Source organism: Mauremys mutica, chromosome 6 (assembly GCF_020497125.1).
Source record: "Mauremys mutica isolate MM-2020 ecotype Southern chromosome 6, ASM2049712v1, whole genome shotgun sequence".
NCBI classification, from domain to species: Eukaryota; Metazoa; Chordata; order Testudines; family Geoemydidae; genus Mauremys; species Mauremys mutica.
The window spans coordinates 12359104-12379204 of NC_059077.1; the positions used below are offsets into that span (position 1 = coordinate 12359104).

Consider the following 20101-nt stretch of genomic DNA (forward strand, 5'->3'; position numbering starts at 1 on the left):
CCATCAGCTAAAGAAACAGCTACGGGGGGGGGGGTTCGGGGGGCGGTGCGGGGAGAGGAGAGAAGAGAAAGAGCACTCACAATTGGCATTGCAGCCCAAGGCACATGGTTTTAGTTAGAACTAAATTTAACTTGCATAAGCTTTAGGCGTGTACTGTGAGGCCGCACATCCACTTCTCCTGCTTCCTTCTCTCCAGCCATGTGAAATGGCAGTGAAAAAAGTAAAAAAGACAATCCGCCTTCCTGGAAGGGGAGGACAGGGTTCTGATTGGACCTGGGAGGAAGGAGACCTGCGATTCTGTTCCTGACTCTGCTCGTTGTGTCCCCTTGCGCGAGTCACTTTCCTTCGCTTCCGTTTCCCCAGCTGCAAGATGGAAATAATACTTAGTGCAGCCACTCCCCCCTCACCCCGGAAAAGTGACAATTGCTTAAAAAATTTCCCTCAGCTTCTGCATATTGATGATAGGGAGTTCCTAGGATACCGCAAATACTGAGGGCTCTGAGGTGAGTTATTAAAGGCAACCTCTCTGCGTACTTCCCAGGGTTATTGTGAAGGGGAATTCATTAATGCCTCTAAAATGCTTCGAAATCTGTCCTCCCATCCTGCTATCCTTCTGTCTGTCCATCTCATCACTGTGCTTGTGATGGATAGTGGCATTTGTTTATAGAAAAGTAAGCAGGCAAGTGCTTCCCCTTCGCTGTGTAGCTTTGGAGATGAGGAAAAACTACCTGTTTCATCCAATGTTTTTCTGGCTGCTTATTATTTGTGTAAGTCTTAGTCATGGATCCCAGCAGCAAAATCTAGATCCCAGCTAGGGGGAGTTTAGTTCCAGGGTTTTGGTGTAACCCACTAAAGAGATAGGGCTGGACATGACATTTCCCTCCAGATCTGAACTTCCCTGAAGTTCATGTCAGGGTTTTGTGTGGGGCCCATCTCTCATAGGCCTATCTCATCAGTGATTGCACCTTCACTGCGCACCTGTCCTGCACCACTTGCAGGAGGCGATAGTTTTAAATAGGAGCTGTCTTTGAGGCCCCAGTGCCAGTGAGAAGTCATCGTGAAAATGAGCCATGGCTCCCAAACAAAGCTAACAAAATGCATCATCAGAAAACAAGGCATCAGATTTGAATCTTGATGACACCAGCACCAATCCAGAATAAACATCAGCTCTGGATTTATGCTGTCATAAGTGAGATCACAATACCACCTGAGATTTTTTTTTTTTTAAATCTGTCTCAGATCAGCTGTAGTCTAAAAATGCTTTACAAGAGCTTGGAGATGCAGCGATAGGATCTTAAAGAATATCCGCCTGCACCCAGCCCTGCCCTGCCCTGCGGTGCAGTAGTGGGGTAGCATGCTCCCAGGGGTCCCAGTGAGAGCTTTCTAAAGCTCCGAATGAACCTGAAGATAATCAGGGCTCCTGCACTTCAGAAGGTATGTCCGTCAAAGTCAGTGAGCAGCCAGCGATTTCTGCATTCACTGAGCTGCAAACATTGTGGCTTTCGTTTGCCTGGCAGGAAAAGAGCTGTGAAATCTATGCAGATTCCTCCTCCTCTTGTCGTTCTTGTTAAATCCACATTTTTTTTTAGCCTGGCCTTTAATAGAAATCTCCTAATAACATTTATAAACTCACTTATAACAAGTGTTCATTAGTCATCTCAGTGATGATCCTAGGCAAGACATTTGTAATTTGACGTCAGAAAAGAGATTTAGGAACTTGGGAAATGATTTCATTCTATACCAGAATTACAGGGTATGGGGCTAATACAATGTATAATTCGCTTTGGCTGCTCAGGGGATGAGTGATTATTTTATATATTTGGCAGAAAATAAGAGCATTTCTTAATCATGAATGGTGTTATATTCCCTGTAAACTGCAGTATTATGAATCATGAGTCTATAAACATCTCACCTCCTGCATGCTCAGTTTTTCTTGGTGAAACCTAAATGGCCAAACTTTTTGGCCTAAGGGCCACATCTGGGTGGGGAAATTGTACGCAGGGCCATGAATGTAGGGCTAGGGCAGGGGGTTGGGGTGTGGGAGGGAATGTGGGGTGTAGGAGGGGGTGCGGTGTGCAGGAAGGGGCTCACGGCAAAGGGTTGAGGTGTGGGAGGGGGCTCAGGGCGGGGGGCTCTGGTGTGGCAGGGGGCTCAAGGCAGAGGGTTGGGGGCTCAGGGCAGGGGTTGGAGTGCAGGAGGGGTGCGGGGTGCAGGAGGAGGCTCAGGGCAGGGGGTTAGAGGGCTATATAAGTAAAAGACTCAAAAATCGTGATTGTCCCTATAAAATCGGGACATCTGGTCACCCTACCGTGGGCTGTAGTTTGCCCTTCCCTGGGCTAGATTCTGCTACCCTTGCTGTGTCAGATTATTACCTTATTCCATGAGTAGACTCTTGAAACCAACAGGATGACTCACAGCGTGAGCAAAGGCAGCAGAATCAGGCTTGACCATGCCCGAAGCTAAGCATCCTCCTCTCCCACTGAGATCAACGGGAGTTGCTGGGCGTTCCGCACCATTCAGGGTCATGGGTTTAGAACCTGAAGCTGCACCATAGAAGGGAGCATCGGTGCAAACTAACAGTGCCCTGGTCATGACCTGGTATGACAACGTCTAGGAAAGAGAAGGTAGTTCACCCTCCATGTCCCATTCAGTCTTCGGTCACTACTGAGCTTGCCAAATATCATAGGTAAAGGAGGTCACACTAGATGATCACAGTGGTCTCTTCTGGTTTTATAATCTATAGCGAAGTGTGTGGTACATGCCCATTGTTTAATGGCACCTACTATAGAATGGTTTGGATGAGGATATGCTGATCATCACAGCCAAGTGAAATCACAGGGAGAGTTTAGGGACGCAGTATGTAATGACCCAAGCCCTTTCTTGGAATTTAATATATCAGAAGGTTTCATGTAACCATGTAAAAAGTAACTAGACTGGAAACTTTTCTGGTCCTGTCTTGATGTTCAGATTCCCTCTCGTGTTAAGCAAGAGTGGTGCTTAAAGTGTGCGACTACATCCTATAGTAGAGGCAGTGTGGTCTGGGGGTTAGGGCAACAAATGGCAGGGACAGCTTTAGTCCGATTTCCCCGAATCGGGCCCTGCGCCTAAGAGGGCCCCGCACTCTAAAGAAGAGCGCCTAACTTTTTAATTTTTGCTCACCCGGCAGTGGTCCGGGTCTTCGGCGGCACTCCAGCAACAGGTCCTTCAGTGCCGCCGAAGACCCGGACCGCCGCCGGGTATTCGAATTGGGCCCCGCGCTTCCTAAAGCCGGCCCTGGCTGTGGGAGTCCTGGTTTCTATTTGCAGTGTTGTCAATGGCCTGCTGGATGGGTGTGGGTAAGTCACTCTCAGGAATGTGCTTTGAGTTCCTCAGATGCAAAAGACTATGTAGATGTTAGGTTCATTATCCCAGCTATAAAAAATGTGAGCGTGGTATAAGTGCCACAAATGCTCTGCCAAAAGAGGAAGTGTGTCTCTGTGTGTGTGTGTGTGTGTGTAGGGGCCATGTGTTTCATGAATAGACAATGAGTACAAAGGAAAAACAGGTGTTACTTGACCCCGGAAGCAAGTTATTTCTACCAGCCTTTTCTAAAGCATAACACAACTGACCAAGATCAGGCAACTCCAAAGTAACTGATACCCTGAACCCGGCCCTCTTATTTCATGTCTCTCTCTCCTATTGCACTGGGCAGTAGCATCTACTTTTCTTTCTACGTTACACACTCCAGGACAGTAATTAGAGATACCTACAGTACTTACAGTCCTTATGCAGGCAAAGTTTCCACTGAAATCTGGGATTTTGGCTAAATGATAGCAGGATTTTGGTCTTTAATATGGAAAAGGATAGGTCCACCAATGGCTATTAGTTAAGATGCTTAGGGATGTCCCATGCTCTGGGTGTCCCTAAATCTCTGACAGCCAGAAGCTGGGACTGGTCGACAGAGGATGGATAACTTAATACATTGCCCAGTTCTGGTCATTCCCTCTGAAGCATCTGGCACTGGCTACTGTAGGAAGACAGGATACTGGGGTAGATGGACCTTTGGTCTGACCCCTAGAGATCAAACTTGTTAAGACCTTAAAATAAAATTTAGCTATTTGCTCTTATAAACATTAGGCTGGCTGTTTCATTCAGCCTTCCCTGGCTTACATGGAAACTGCTGTAGTACGCTTGGTCTATGCTTAAAACTTAGATCGACGTAGCTACTTTGCTCAGGGGTGTGAAAAATCCACACCTCTGAGTGCCATAGTGATGCCAACCTACCCCTTGTGTAGATGCAGCTAGGTGGATGGAAAAATGCCTCCATCAACCTTGCTACCGTCGCTCAGAGAGGAGGAACTCCTAGGGGGATGGAGAACCCCCTTCTATTGCCTTAGTCTGTATCTCCACTATGGGAAAACAACAGCACAGGTACGGCACTGTAAATATGTTGCTATACCACCTGGGGTGTAGTCATTCTTCCGCTCTACTCTGCGCTGGTCAGGTTCAGCTGGAGTATTGTGTCCAGTTCTGAGCACCGCATTTCAAGAAAGATGTGGAGAAACTGGAGAGGGTCCAGAGAAGAGCAACAAGAATGATTAAAGGTCTAGAGAACATGACCTATGAAGGAAGGCTGAAAGAACTGGGTTTGTTTAGTTTGGAAAAGAGAAGACTGAGAGGGGACATGATAGCAGTTTTCAGGTATCTAAAAGGGTGTCATAAGGAGGTGGAAGAAAACTTGTTCACCTCAGCCTCTAAGGATAGAACAAGAAGCAATGGGCTGCAGCAAGGGAGGTTTAGGTTGGACATTAGGAAAAAGTTCCTAACTGTCAGGGGGTTAAACAGTGGAATAAACTGCCTAGGGAGGTTGTGAAATCTCCATCTCCGGAGATATTTAAGAGTAGGTTAGATAAATGTCTATCAGGGATGGTCTAGACAATATTTGGTCCTGCCATGAGAGCAGGGGACTGGACTTGATGACCTCTCGAGGTCCCTCCCAGTCCTAGAATCTATGAATCTATGGCCTTAGCTTGAAGCGGTACATTGTGGGCTGATCTACACTAGAAAACTCGACTGGCCCAGATATGTTGCTCAGGGGTGTGAAAAATCCACACCTTGAGCGACATAGTGAAGCTGACCCAAGTCCCTTTGTGGACAGTGCTAGGCCAACAGAAGAATTCTTCCATCAACCTAGCTGCCGTCTGTTGGGGAGGTAGATTACTTATGCCGATGGGAGAACCCCTCCTGTTGGTGTAGAGTGACTACACTAAAGTGCTACAGTGGCACAGCTGTGCCCCGTCGTGTTTCAAGTGTACACAAGCCCTGTGTGTCAAGCATAATCCTGGTAAGTGTCTGAGTATAACAATAGATCTCGTCTGTAATGCAGTCTAATATGTACAGTCTGGCATCTTTATTACTTGTGCATGAATTTTGTGCTGGTGGAAGATGCCATCCTAGATGAATTCTGGGTTAGTTGGTGCAGCCCACCAAAGGAACAAAAGATCTGCCCCTCGAGTGAGGGGAGGGCCCATAAATCCCACAAGTCAACTCATCATAAGGGACTAAGAAAGACTGACAGCCCTGGGGAATGAAGGGCTCTATTTAATCCCAAGCAGCTATATCACAGATTGTGACAGCACAGTCTTCTCCAAAGGGCTGGGACCTCATTGCGAAGGGACTGCCTTGACACAGGCAGAGAGGCTTTAGCTTCCATACCCATTCCATTCTTTGCGTCCGTGCTGAGATTGTCAGCAAGACTACCAGTCAACGTCAGCTGGTTTGCTGGTTTTGTGATGGCCCGTCTGCTGGGCAACAGATCGAGATCACGGATTCATTTCATGTAAGCCACTGAATAGTCACAGCACCATAACTACTTTTCAGTCACTACTAAGCTAAGAGTTTCAGCTGAGATGCAGAAGACTCTGTAGGCCATTACTCATCCCTACGCCATCCTGGTCTGCATTTGACTTATACATTTAATATATTAATGAATGGCCACCTACGCCTCCAACAAGGTGAAACTTTCACTGTTCACCCACACCTGCGAGGTGAAACATGGCAGCTGATGAACAGTGAACAGGAATATTACACAGCAGTTGACATAGGAAGTGACTAATACCGTAGCCAAATGAAACAGCCAGGGATATATTTAGGAAGAGAGAATATAAGGATTTATAACTCAAATGCTTACAAAAGTGCCATTAAATATTTAATGACCTGAAGTGGTCAGGACCATGGGATCTGAAAGACGGCACTATGATAACATGGGGCTCTATAATATCATGCCGGTTCAGTACAAATTCAGAAAGAAGAATGCTACCTACTGAATCACTATTTTCTGCACCTCTTAGATGTTCCTTGGTGAACCCTCAGCCTAATCCTGAATAACTACAGGATCACTGCATAAAGTAGTATCTCTGTTATATGTTGATATCAGGTGTGGCTTTCCTTAGAACAAATAGTTCCCCTTAATTGTCTGCCTTAAAACCATAAGATGGCAGCAGCCATCTTACATGAGTCTATCTGAAAAAAAAAATGCAGCTTGTTTGTGATGTGCAGCTGGTGTTCTTTAAATTATTGCAGAATTCCGAGTGCAACAGTGGTCTGTCATGTTACCCTCAGCGTGACCCTAGTGCAATGTCATTTGGTGCAGTAGTCACATTTATTTTACAAACAGCAAGTCCTTTTGGTTCTCCCAAGACTATAGTGAATCTAAGACTTGGCAAAAGACTGTAAATATAATATTGCCAATCCCAAAGGTTAAAAAATTACATGTCACGCCCCCAAAATCGTGAGATTAGCTTAAAAATCATGAGATACAAATTTCAGAGGGGTAGCTGTGTTAGTCTGTATCTGCAAAAACAACGAGGAGTCCTTGTGGCACCTTAGAGACTAACAAATTTATGCCCAAATAAGCTTATGCCCAAATAAATGTGTTAGTCTCTAAGGTGCCACAAGGACTTCTCGTTGTTTTTGAGATACAAATATTTGTTCTTGTTATCTGCTTTCTGGGTTTTGAGTCTTTAGAGTTCACTTGGGCCACGTTTAGAAAAAACACCAAATAATGTAAGACTTTTGATACAGTGCTGCCAGCTCTTGCAGTTTTAATTACCAATGTGTAATTAACATCAGACTCATCTATGAAAGTATTCAGTGTTCTGCCCTTGCCATGTAAGAGGGCAGGTAGCGTTTTCTAAATGGCCTCATTTGGTATGAATAATAAAATGTTTGGAGACCTAAACACACAGGACTATGTAATTTGGAAATGGAAATCACAGAAAAAGAACCCAAAACATACTGATTATAATTCTCATGATTTTTAAGCCAATCTTATGATTTTTGAGGACCTGACTCATGATGGGGTTGGCAATCAGTGCCACAGACTTCCAAATAAAAGGGACTCACAGGTACAGGAATTTGGGAGTGTGGGTAGGTCTATTCAGCTGCCTGCACCAACTCCAATCTAACAAAGCTCCAGGCTAAGAAAAAGATTTCAGTATAACCCCTCCCTTTTCATACATTCTCTGCTTGCTACTAAGCTTTCCTCCTTAGTTTCAGCATGGACTGCAGCCATTAACTACAGCCACTGGGGTTGGAGTTTCACCTTTGTTGCTAATAGTTACCAGCATCAGACAGTTAAAAGATAATCAGCCAAATTCATCCCTGAAGGCAGCTAACTAACATTAGAGATGAGTCGGGACTGGGATGCTGGAACCAGACTCTCTGGCACTTTGGAGAAGTTCAGAGTCAAACTGGGTAGCCTGGGCCCTTTGTTATTAATTATTATTATATGTATTGTGGTAGTGCCTAGGAGACCCAGTCATGGACAAACAGTACAAGCATCAGTAATTGTACAAACACATAAAAAAAAAAAAAAGACAGTCCCTGTCCCAAAGAGCACATGCTGGCTTTGTGTGTGAGTGACTGAGCGTGGTGGTGTTGCTCGCCATTGGCTGACAGACATAGAGGATAAAAGGCCTACTAATGGTAACGCCAACAGGAGCTCTATATTAGCTTAAGTGATTAGGGGCTTGTGCTTGTGGGGCTGAAGGACCAGCGTTCTCCTCATCCCAGCACCTGGGAAGCATGTATATGATTTATGTAATAATAATGTCTGTTGTTGGGAGCACACTGATGTGCTAGACTATCTGTAATGAATAATAATGCTTAGCAATTTTCATCCAGCGCATCAGCAGGTATGTGGTAGAACCAGGTCTCCCAACACTTAAATCAAGTGCCCTATCTACTGTACCAATACTCCACATACATCTGCCTGGACTTCAGTTGATAATCTAAGGTTCAGTTCTGCAAGATGATTGAAATTTTTCTGTCAAAACTGTTTTTTGACAGAAAATTGGGGTTTTGACTAATGAATTTTTTTTTCCAAAAAGTGTCTGCTTTCCACAGAAAATTATTATTATTGTCGTTGTTGTTGTCAAAATCTGTCAGCTGAAAACTGACATATTTCAACCAAAAAAGGGGAGTTGTAATTTGCTCCTTGTGTGCCATTTTCTTCTATGTGCTAGGATTTTCCAGGTGGACTACATTTCCCATAAGGCAGGGTTTCTTAAACAGGGGGTGCCGCTTCCGTACAGAAAGCCCCTGGCGGGCCGGGCCAGTGTGGTTACCTGCCCCGTCCGCAGGTCTGGCCGATCACGGCTCCCACTGGCCGTGGATCGCTGCTCCGGGCCAATGGGAGCTGCTGGAAGTGGCGGCCAGTAAGTCCCTCGGCCTGCGCCGCTTCCAGCAGCTCCCATTGGCCCGGAGCAGCGATCCGCGGCCAGTGGGAGCCGTGATCGGCCGGACCTGCGGACGGGACAGGTAACCACACTGGCCCGGCCCGCCAGCGGCTTTCCCTACAGAAGCGGCAACCCCTGTTTGAGAAACCCTGCCATAAGGCATCCATTGCCAGGGACTCCATGACTCAGAGCTTCTCATCACCAAGAGGGGACATCTTGATGCAGTGTGGAAGATGTAGTCCAGCTGGACATGAGGCACAAACTATAAATCTCATTTGCAATCAAAATATTTCTGGTTTTGGCATAAAACAAAACTTCTGTGTTAAATTTTGATGAAACCAAGTTTTTTTGTTGTTGTTGCAAATTTCCATGAGAAATTTTTATTTCTGACCAGCCGTAGCGCTGAACACCCAAACTCTAATGCATAGCCTCTTGCACGAATAGGCGCCTACTCCAAGTATTGCCAACTCTCGTGACTTTATTGCAAGTCTCACAATATGTGGTGCTTTCCGCTTAAATCTCAGCTCACTATTCCTTGGAGTGCAGAGAAATGCATGAGTAAGTAAACCGAGTTTATCCCAAAGGTCCAAATTCCAGGAGACAAAGAAGAGAACCAAATGTATTATTTCTATAAAATCTCCTGAGTTTTAAGTCAGGCTCATGATTTTGGAGGGGTCTGATTCATGATTTTTTTAATGCTTGGTGCTTGCAATGCTGTGGTCTTCAAATTCTTAGCACTGTTTTCTCAACTGCCTAATGCACATATACTATCGCAGTCTGGCAGTGCTATTGTTCCTTCCTCTATGAACACTCAGAGGGTTTATCAATTCAGAGAACAAGCATCTAGGCTCCAGACAGCAATTCCCATGATTCCGAGACAAGAGTTCTCAAGCTCAGCCCAGGGTTGTGTCTCAGTATTAAGAAACAAATCCAACACCTCTGTGATGCAACCTGGGTGACTGTTAGAATTGCTCCACAAAGATGTCTTCCCCCTATAAGAAGCTGAATGTGTCTTGGATTTCTCTTCCTTAATAAATCACAGATGCTCCCATTGTCTTTGATTGATTAACAGATAGAAACATGTGTCTTAAATGCCTCGTGCTGTGCATCGCTTGCCTTTAAGCATGGCAACAAGAAAGCACTTCCACACCAGAGGATAAGAATGGCAGCCTGCAGGGGATATCCTATGGGTCACTCAACAGCATGGCTCAGTGCCAAGAGAGATTGCCAACAGGTCAAAGATACTTGTTCTGTCTAAGATACTCATACAGCCCCCATCACAGTAGCATCCGAGCACCTCACAATCATGTAATGTATTTATCCTCATAACACCCCTGTGAAATAGGAAAGTGCTATTATCCCCATTTTATAGCCGTGAAACTGAGACAATGAGCAGCTTAGTGACATGCCCAAGGTCACACACGACATCTGTGGCAGAGCAGGAAACCTCCAGAGTCCCACGCTACTGCTCTAACCACTGGGTCAGCTAGTCTTTATTGTCACTCTCTTTATTCTACCTTTTCCATGACATACAAGTCACTAGGCTCGGAGCCTTAAGATACTGATGGCAAAATCTGCTGCTTTAAGCTTGTATTGGTCCGCAGATATGAGATGAAATCCTGGTCCCATTGGATTCAATGACAAAACTCCTGTTGGCTTCAGTAGGGCTAGGATTTCACCCACAGATTTTAATTTAAGGCATTCAAGCCCATGAACACTAGTGTTCAGATTTTCAAAAGAGCTCAGCTCTTATTTAGGCACCAAAATTAGAGGCCAGATTTTCAGGAGAGCTGCGCACACGATGCGCTGAGCCACTATGGGCAGACTTTCAAAAGGGCCACAGTGTTTGCTGCTGAATGACAACCAGGGCCCCCCATTGTGGATGCTGATTACTTCAAAAATCTGCCCTTACTTCCAAAGGAGATGCTTCACTGTGTTTTAGAGTGGAGTGTATTTTTGAAACACAACAATATGAGACGGTACAAACCCTGGAAGTTACACTTGAAACATTTCTTTATCTTTGCCACTAGACTACTTGATTGATGACCTAAGTTGTTATCTGAAATGCTTCCCCCTCCTAGGCTGCTTAGCTGCCTGAAAAACCCAGACACAAAAATGAAGGGCTGACTTTAGGATTTCTGGGAGGGCTGCAAACTTAACTGCTTAAGAGAGAGAATTCTTGGAGCTGGACGAAGGAGACTCTTGTGCAACCAACAGCTTCTTCTGCTGCAAAAGTAGTGAGGACCATTATTTTCTATTGGTTTCTTGCACCTTCTTGTGAAGTGTCTGACTGTAGAGAAGATACTAGACTAGATGGACCCAGTTGCGATCCAGTATAGCTGGTCCTATGTTCCTAAGTGGGAATCTATCCACTTAATAGCAACCTGGATATTGACCAATTCTAGTTAATAGCAACATTTTGCGAGAAACCAATCCCATCTCACTGACTTGAATGTTAATGGCATTTGGATATCGGCATGCTACTTATTAACAACATTTATGGAAGAAAACCCCTACTTGCCTGCAGGTTCGCAAAGCTGCAGACAGGGAAGCAAGTGCTGAGATGGGCTGAGAGCCCACTCCAGGCAGGTTTGCAGGGCTGAAAACTGGGAAGGAAGTGGTGGGACTTGCCTTCCTTGGCTGCAGCCACTGTAACCTGCCTGTGGCTGGTGCTCAGCCCATCCCAGTGCTTCCTTCTGGGGCTGCAGACTCACAAACTTGCCTGCATGCAGGGCCCACACAGGAGGTAAGGGGTTACAGGCTAGGAAGAGAGGCTGTGGGCAGGGCAGTAGCAGGGAATCCAGGGATGGAGCTGGAGCTGGATGCTACATCTCCCTGTCCTCTCCAGGCTGTGCCCTAGCAGTGGGCTGCACCCAGAGAAGGAAGTAGTGGGATGTGCTGAGGCCAACTCCTGGACAGTGCAGGGAGAGGTACCATGTAAACCCATAGGCCCCCCAGTGCCCTCACTTCCTGTAGAAACCCAGGCATCTGGGTTGCAGCCCTTCTCCCCGTTGCTGCCCTGTCTGCAGGCAGGTTTGCAGGGATGCAGCCTGTGAAGGCACATCCCAGCGCTTCCTTCCCTGACTGCAGCCTCACAAACCTGCCTTCTGCATAAACTCTGGCAAGTGAAGTGTAAAAGTATAATTGGGAAGGCCAAAAAAGAATTTGAAGAACAGCTAGACAAAGACTCAAAAAGTAACAGCAATTTTTTTTTAAAAACTACATCAGAAGCAGGAAGCCTGCTAAACAACCAGTGGGGCTATTGGATGATTGAGATGCTAAAGGACACTCAAGGAAGATAAGGCCATTTTGGAGAAACTAAATGAATTCTTTGCATCAGTCTTCATGGCGGAAGATGTGAGGGAGATATCCAAACTGAGCAATTCTTTTTAGGTGAGGAACTGTCCCAGATAGAGGTGTCATTGTGTAATGACCCATTCACTCCCAGTCTTTATTCAAGCCTAATTTAATGGTGTCCAGTTTGCAAATTAATTCCAGTTCTGCAGTTTCTCATTGGAGTCTGGTTTTGAAGTTTTTTTGTTGAAGAATTGCGACTTTAGGTCTGTAACTGAGTGTCCAGTGAGGTTGAAGTGTTCTCCAACTGGTTTTTGAATGTTATAATTCTTGACCTCTGATTTGTTTCCATTTATTCTTGCAACAAAGCCTGTTCCCAACTCTGTCCAAATATCTATTCAAGAGACACCATTATAGGACCTAATCACATCAGCCATACCATCAGGGTTTCGTTCACCTGCACATCTACCCGTGCGATATATGCCATCATGTGCCAGCAATGCCCCTCTGCCATGTACATTGGCCAAACCGGATCGTCTCTATGCAAAAGAATAAATGGACATAAATCAGACGTCAAGAATTATAATATTCAAAAACCAATGTGGATGGGTCATTACACAAACTAAAAACTATTTCCCCCCATGCTACTTTCCCCCCTACTGTTACTCACACCTTCTTGTCAAGTGTTTGAAATGGGCCATCCTGATTATCACTACAAAAGTTTTTTTTCCCTTCTGCTGCTAATAGCCCACCTTAATTGATTTATCTCATTAGAGTTGGTATGGCAACCCCTATTTGTCATGTTCTCTCTCTATATATTGTGACAAAGTTCCTCCTCTACCTTGGTGGGTCCTGCGCTTATTGGCAGATTTGCTCACCTCAGTGATCTTCCCCACCGTCTGGGTCAACTCCTCCTGTATCTGATCAGGAGTTGGGAGGTTTGGGGGGAACCCGGGCCCATCCTCTACTCCGGGTTCCAGCCCAGGGCCCTGTGGATCGCAGCTGTCTATAGTGCCTCCTGTAACAGCTGCATGACAGCTACAACTCCCTGGGCTACTTCCCCATGGCCTCCTCCAAACACCTTCTTTAGCCTCAGCACAGGACCTTCTTCCTGGTGTCTGATAACACTTGTACTCCTTAGTCCTCCAGCAGCACAGCCTCTCAGCTCCTTGTGCCTCTTTCTCCCAGCTCCTCACACACACACCACAAACTGAAGTGAGCTCCTTTTTAAACCCAGCTGCCCTGATTAGCCTGCCTTGATTGGCTGCAGGTGTTCTAATCAGCCTGTCTGCCTTAATTGGTTCTAGCAGGTTCCTAATTACTCTAGTTCAGCCCCTGCTCTGGTCACTCAGGGAACAGAAAACTACTCATCCCGTGACTAGTATATTTGCCCTCTACCAGATTCCTGTACCCCACTGGTCTGGGTCTATCACATAATATAGCTTCCTACTGTATTTTCCACTCCATGCATCTGATGAAGTGGGTTTTAGCCCATGAAAACTTATGCCCAAATAAATTTGTTAGTCTCTAAGGTGCCACAAATACTCCTCATTCTTTTAACTGTGGTGTGTAACCTATCATTTAAATCAGCTTCTGTAAGAGATGACTGGAGGATAGCTAATGTGACACCAATTTTAAAAAAAGGCTCCAGAGGCATTCCCAGCAATTACAGGCCCATAAGCCTAACTTTAGTATCAGGCAAATTGGTTGAAACAAACTGGGGAAGAGTCAACACAGTTTTTGTAAAGGGAAATCGTGCCTCACCAATCTATTAGAATTCTTTGAGGGTGTCAACAAGCATTTGGACGAGGCTGACCCAGTGGATATAGTGTACTTAGATTTTCAGAAAGCCTTTAACAAGGTCCCTCACCAAAGGCTCTTAAGCAAATTAAGCTATCATGGGATGAGTGGGAAGGGCTTCAAATTGATCAGTAACTAGTTAAAAGATAGGAAACAAAGGGTAGGAATAAATGGTCAATTTTCAGAATGGAAAGAGATAAATAGTGGTGTCCCCCAGGGGTCTGTACTGGGACCAGTACTGTTCAATATATTCATAAATGAGCTGAAAAATGGAGTAAACAGTGAGGGGGCAAAATTTGCAGTTGATACAAAACTATCCAAGATAGTTAAATCCCAGGTAGACTATGCAGAATTACAAAGTGATCTCACAAAACTGAGTGACTGGGCAACAAAATGGCAGATGAAATCCAATACTGATAAATGCCAAGTAATGTATATTGGAAAACATAATCCCAACTATATATATAAAATGAAGGGGTCTAAATTAGATGTTGCCACTCAAGAGAGAAATCTTGGAGTCATTATGGATAGTTCTCTGAAAACATCCACTCAATGTGCAGCAATAGTCAAAAAAGCAAACAGAATGTTGGGAGTCATTAGGAAAGGGATAGATAATAAGACAGAAAACATCATATTGCCTCTATATACATCCATGGTACGCCCACATCTTGAATACTGCATGCAGATGTGGTCGCCCCATCTCCAAAAAGATATATTGGAATTGGAAAAGGTTCAGAAAAGGGCAACAAAACTGATTAGGGGTATGGAACGGCTTCCGTATGAGGAGAGATTAATAAGACTGGGACTTTTCAGTTTGGAAAAGAGACAACCAAGGGGGTATATGATAGAGGTCTATATAATCATGACTGGTGTGGCGAAAGTAAATAAGGAAGTGTTATTTACTCCTCATAACGCAAGAACTAGGGGTCACCAAATGAAATTAATAGGCAGCGGGTTTAAACAAACAAAAGGAAGTATTTCTTCACACAGTCAACCTGTGGAACTCTTTGCCAGGGGATGTTGAGAAGGCAAAGACAAATAGAACTAGGTAAGTTAATAGAGGACAGGTCCATCAATGGCTATTAGCCAGGGTGGGCAGGGATGCAAAACCATTCTCTGAAGTGTTCCTAGCCTCTGTTTGCCAGAAGCTGGGAATGGGCAACACTGGATTGATGATTATCTGTTCTGTTCATTTCCTCTGAAGCACCTGGCATTGGCCACTGTTGGAAGACAGGATACTGCACTAGCTGGGCAATTGGTCTGACCCAGTATGGCCGTTTGTTATGTTCTTATTGGCAACTGCTGGATAATGGTAAATTTTTGCTGGCAAGCGAAGGGTTGCTAACAAGCAGAATCTATGATATTTGTATGGCCAGGGCGAAGTGATGTTGTAACCCACTGGTGTGTGTTGTTACAGGTGCCCCTTTGTGCCTGATCCCCAGAAGATATGAGCCTATTTGAGGCCTCTTCAGCTCAAGCTGTAGCAGCTCATGCTTTTAGCTCTGGATCTCCCTGGTTCAGTCCCTAGTGTGTTGACCAAGTTGGTGGCTGTCATGCTGTGATTTAGCACAGCTCTGTGATGGTGGGGGCCAGAAAGTAGGGGAAATATTTGTCCTAGTGTAACCTTGCTGTAGAAGGCTACGGTTTATCTAAGGGGAATGTCACTGTATGGCAGGGGTTCTCAAACCGGGGGTCGGGACCCCTCAGGGGGTCATGAGGTTATTACTGGGGGTCGCGAGCTGTCAGCCTCCACCCCAAATCCTGCTTTGCACCCTACATTTATAACTGTGTTAAATATATAAAAAAGTGTTTTTAATTTATAAAGGGGGGGGGGTCGCACTCAGAGGCTTGCTATGTGAAAGGGTCACCAGTACAAAAGTTTGAGAGCCACTGATGTACAGAGTTATAGCATTGCAGGGGAGCATACAAAGGATTTACAGAAACAGCAGCGAAGCTAGTAACTATTTCCGCCAGTGCAAAATTTACGTTGAGTGATAAGCAAAAAATAATGTGGTAAAAAGACATTCTCAAAACAATAAAAGAATTCGATGCATGTGATTGCTCCTTGCCAGCTCGTAGCGGTTACAGCCATGTGCGTTAAGTCTCATCTGTCATGTCATTTTTTGTGTGTCTAATTGTACTTAACAATGTCAAACTCGCGAAAAGTTCTGCTCCATCACAAGGTCGGCTGTAGCCTTGGGAAGCACTTGAAAATGAAAGATAAAGCGCTACATGTAGTACGCACCAATAAGAGCAGCAGTGCAATGATACATCATTTCCATTGCTGTTCACACCAATGATTGATGGGCTTTTCTCTATGAGTTGAACTGTAATTCACCTTCATCCCTATCTTGGTTCTTGGCCTGTTCTCTTCTCTAAGACTTATATGATAAAATGCAGCAGCATTTCCAGAACGGCTCAGTAACTGCTTCATACTAGGGGTATGTCTACGCTATGAAATTAGGTTGAATTTATAGAAGTCGATTTTTTAAAAATCAATTCTATACAGTCGATTGTGTGTGTCCCCACTTAAGACCGTTAAGACCATTAACTCGGCGGAGTATGTCCACTGTACCAAGGCTAGCATCGACTTTTGGAGCATTGCACTGTGGGTAGCTATCCCACAGTTCCGACAGTCTCCGCCGCCCATTGGAATTCTGGGTTGAGCTCCCAATGCCTGATGGGACAAAAACATTGTCGTGGGTGGTTATGGGTAAATGTCGTCACCCCCCGTCCCCCCGTGAAAGCAATGGCAATAAGTCGTTTCTCGCCTTTTTTCTTGGGTTACCCGTGCAGACAACATACCACGGCAAGCATGGAGCCCGCTCAGCTCACGGTCACCGTACGTCTCCTGGGTGCTGTCAGACGTAGTACTGCATTGCTACACACCAGCAGCTCATTGCCTTTTGGCAGCAGATGGTGCATTATGACTGGTGGCCGTTGTTGTCATCTCCTAGGGCTCTTTTAGCCGACCTCGGTGAGGTTGGTCGGGGGCGCCTGGGCAGATATGTGTGCTCCTGGCTGGCCTTGGTGAGGTCGGCCAGGGGTGCCTGGACATAAATGGGAGATGACAATGGTCAGCAGTCGTACTGTACCGTCTTCTGGCGAGCAGCCAGGAGACGACGATGGCTAGCAGTCGTACTGTACCGTCTTCTGGCGAGCAGCCAGGAGACGACGATGGCTAGCAGTCGTACTGCACCGTCTGCTGACAGCCTAAGATGTATAAGAGAGATGGAGTGGATCAAAACAAAAAAGAGACCAGATTTGTTTTGTATTCATTTGCTCCCCCTTCCCTCTATGACTAGTAGGGGGAGGGATAGCTCAGTGGTTTGAGTATTGGCCTGCTAAACCTTGGGTTGTGAGTTCAATCCTTGAGGGGACCATTCTGTGTGACAGCCCTGTAAGCCATGTTGTCAATTGCCCCTCCCTACAGCAGACAATTGTCTTGCACCTTTTTTCAGCGCAGACACCATAGCACAGCAAGCATGGAGCCCACTCACTGCCGCAATTATGAGCACTGTTAACACCACACGCATTATCCTGCCGTATATGCAGAACCAGAACCTGCAAAAGTGAAACCAGGCGAGGAGGCGATGGCAGCGCGGTGACGAGAGTGATGACGATATGGACACAGACTTCTCTAAAAGTACAGACCCCTGCAATGTGGACATCATGGTGTTAATGGGGCAGGTTCATGCCTTGGAACGCCGATTCTGGGCCCAGGAAACAAGCACAGACTGGTGGGACCGCATAGTGTTGCATGTCTGGGACAATTCCCAGTGGCTGCAAAACTTTCGCATGCGTAAGGGCACTGTCATGGAAATTTGTGACTTGATTTCCCCTTCCCTGAATCACCAGAATATCAAGATGAGAGCTGCCCTCACAGTTCACAAGCGAGTGACGATAGCCCTGTGGAAGCTTGCAATGCCAGACAGCTATCGGTCAGTCAGGAATCAATTTGGAGTGGGCAAAGCTACTGTGGGGGCTGCTGTGTTCTAAGTAGCCAACACAATCAAACAGCTGCTGATATCAAGGCTAGTAACTCTGGGAAATGTGCAGGTCATAGTGGATGGCTTTGCTGCAATGGGATTCCCTAACTGTGGTGGGGCGATAGATGGAACCCATATCCCTATCTTGGCCCGGGAGCACCAAGCCAGCGAGTACATAAACCGAAAGGGCTACTTTTCAATGGTGCTGCGAGCACTGGTGGATCACAAGGGACGTTTCACCAACATCAACGTGGGATGGCCGGGAAAGGTCTGTTTCAAAAGCTGCAGCAAGGGATTTACTTCCCAGACCACAAAATAACCGTTGGGGACGTTGAAATGCCTATAGTTATCCTTGGGGACCCAGTCTATCCCTTAATGCCATGGCTCATGAAGCCATACACAGGCAGCCTGGACAGTAGTCAGGAGCTGTTCAACTATAGGCTGAGCAAGTGCAGAATGATGGTTTGGACGTTTAAAATGTGCTGGCGCAGTTTACTGACTCAGACCTCAGCGAAACCAATATTCCCATTGTTATTACTGCTTGCTGTGCGCGTCACAATATCTGTGAGAGTAAGGGGGAGACGTTGAGGCAAATCGCCTGGCCACTGATTACATGCAGCCAGGGGCGGCTCCAGGCCCCAGCACGCCAAGCACGTGCTTGGGGCGGCAAGCCGCGGGGGGCGCTCTACTGGCGCCGCGAGGGCGGCAGGCAAGCTGCCTCCGGTGGCTTGCCTGCGGAGGGTCCGCCGAAGCCACGGGACCAGCGGACCCTCCGCAGGCAAACTGCCGGAGGCAGCCTGCCTGCTGTGCTTGGGGCGGCAAAATCCCTAGAGCCGCCCCTGCATGCAGCCAGACACCAGGGCGGTTAGAAGAGCACAGCAGGACGCGCTGTGCATCAGAGAAGCTTTGAAAATCAGTTTCGTGACTGGCCAGGCTACGGTGTGAAAGTTCTGTTTGTTTCTCCTTGATGAACTCCCCCTCTTCCTTGGTTCACTCTGCTTCCCCGTAAGCTAACCACCCTCCCCTCCCCCCTTTGCTCACCACTTGCAGAGGCAATAAAGTCATTGTTGCTTCACATTCATCCATTTTTTTATTAATTCATCACTCAAATAGGGGGATAACTGCCAAGGTAGCCCGGGAGGGTGTGGGAGGAGGGAAGCACCGGGTGGGTGGGGGAGGAGGGAAGGACAAGGCCACACTGCACTTTAAAACGTATTGAATGCCAGCCTTCTGTTGCTTGGGCAATCCTCTGGGGTGGAGTGGCTGGGTGCCCAGAGGCTCCTCCCCCTGCGTTCTTGGGCATCTGGGTGTGGAGGCTATGGAACTTGGGGAGGAGGGCGGTTGGCTACACAGGGGCTGTACGGGCAGTCTGTGCTCAAGCTGCCTTTCCTGAACCTCAACCATACACCAGAGCATATCAGTTTGTTCCTCCAGTAGCCTCAGCATTGCCTCTTGCCTTCTGTCACCAAGCTGATGCTACCTATCATCTTCAGCCCGCCACTTATTATCTTCAGCCCGCCACCTGTCCATGCATTCATATTGTGCTTTCCTGGACTCTGACATTGTCTGCCTCCATGCATTCTGCTGGGCTCTTTCAGTGTGGGAGGACTGCATGAGCTCAGAGAACATTTCATCGCGAGTGCGTTTTTTTCGCCTTCTGATCTTTGCTTGTCTCTGGGAAGGAGAAGATAGTGTGAGCATTGAAACATTTGCAGCTGGTGGAGGAAAAAAAAGGGAGAGTGGTAGTTAAAAAGACACATTTTAGAGAACAATGGGTAAACTCTTTCATGGTAAACCTTGCTGTTAACATTACATAGCACATGTGCTTTTGGTACAAGGTCTCATTTTGCCTCTTATTGAGGGTTTGCCGGTTTGGTGTGAGAGATCTTTCACGCAGGGCCGGGCAACAGAATTTGGCTTGCAGGCAGCCCTGGTAAGACACAGTCTTTTGGCTTCTTTAACCTTCGTAACATGTGGGAATGGTTTCAAACAGCAGCGCCCTCATTTCCCATACCAAGCAGCCGTTGGGCTGGTGATGTAAAAGGAGGAGGGGCTGTGGTTTTCGGGTTAACGTGCAGTACAAACCCAACTAACCTCTTCCCCCCCCTCCAATTCTCTGGGATGATCGCTTCAGCCCTCCTTCCACCGCGTGGCTAACAGTGGGGAACATTTCTGTTCAGCCACAGGCAAACAGCCCAGCAGGAATAGGCACCTTCAACCAGGTGTCCAGGAGTGATATCACTCTTCTGAGGATAATACAGAGAGCTAAAGAATGTGTGCTGTTTGAATGCCAGCAACACT

The 20101-nt window shown here is 46.4% G+C and overlaps 1 protein-coding gene across 4 annotated transcripts in view; it reads left to right on the forward strand.

Moving 5' to 3' along the window:
• Window positions 1-1238: 1238 nt before the first annotated feature.
• The window catches only part of RNF165 (ring finger protein 165), an 86423-nt gene continuing 67560 nt past the window's right edge, over window positions 1239-20101 (forward strand). For all 4 annotated transcript variants that reach the window (XM_045020421.1, XM_045020418.1, XM_045020420.1 and 1 more), the window contains exon 1: window positions 1239-1434. The gene's annotated coding sequence lies outside the window, so the exon portion shown is untranslated. The remainder of the gene's footprint in view (window positions 1435-20101) is intronic.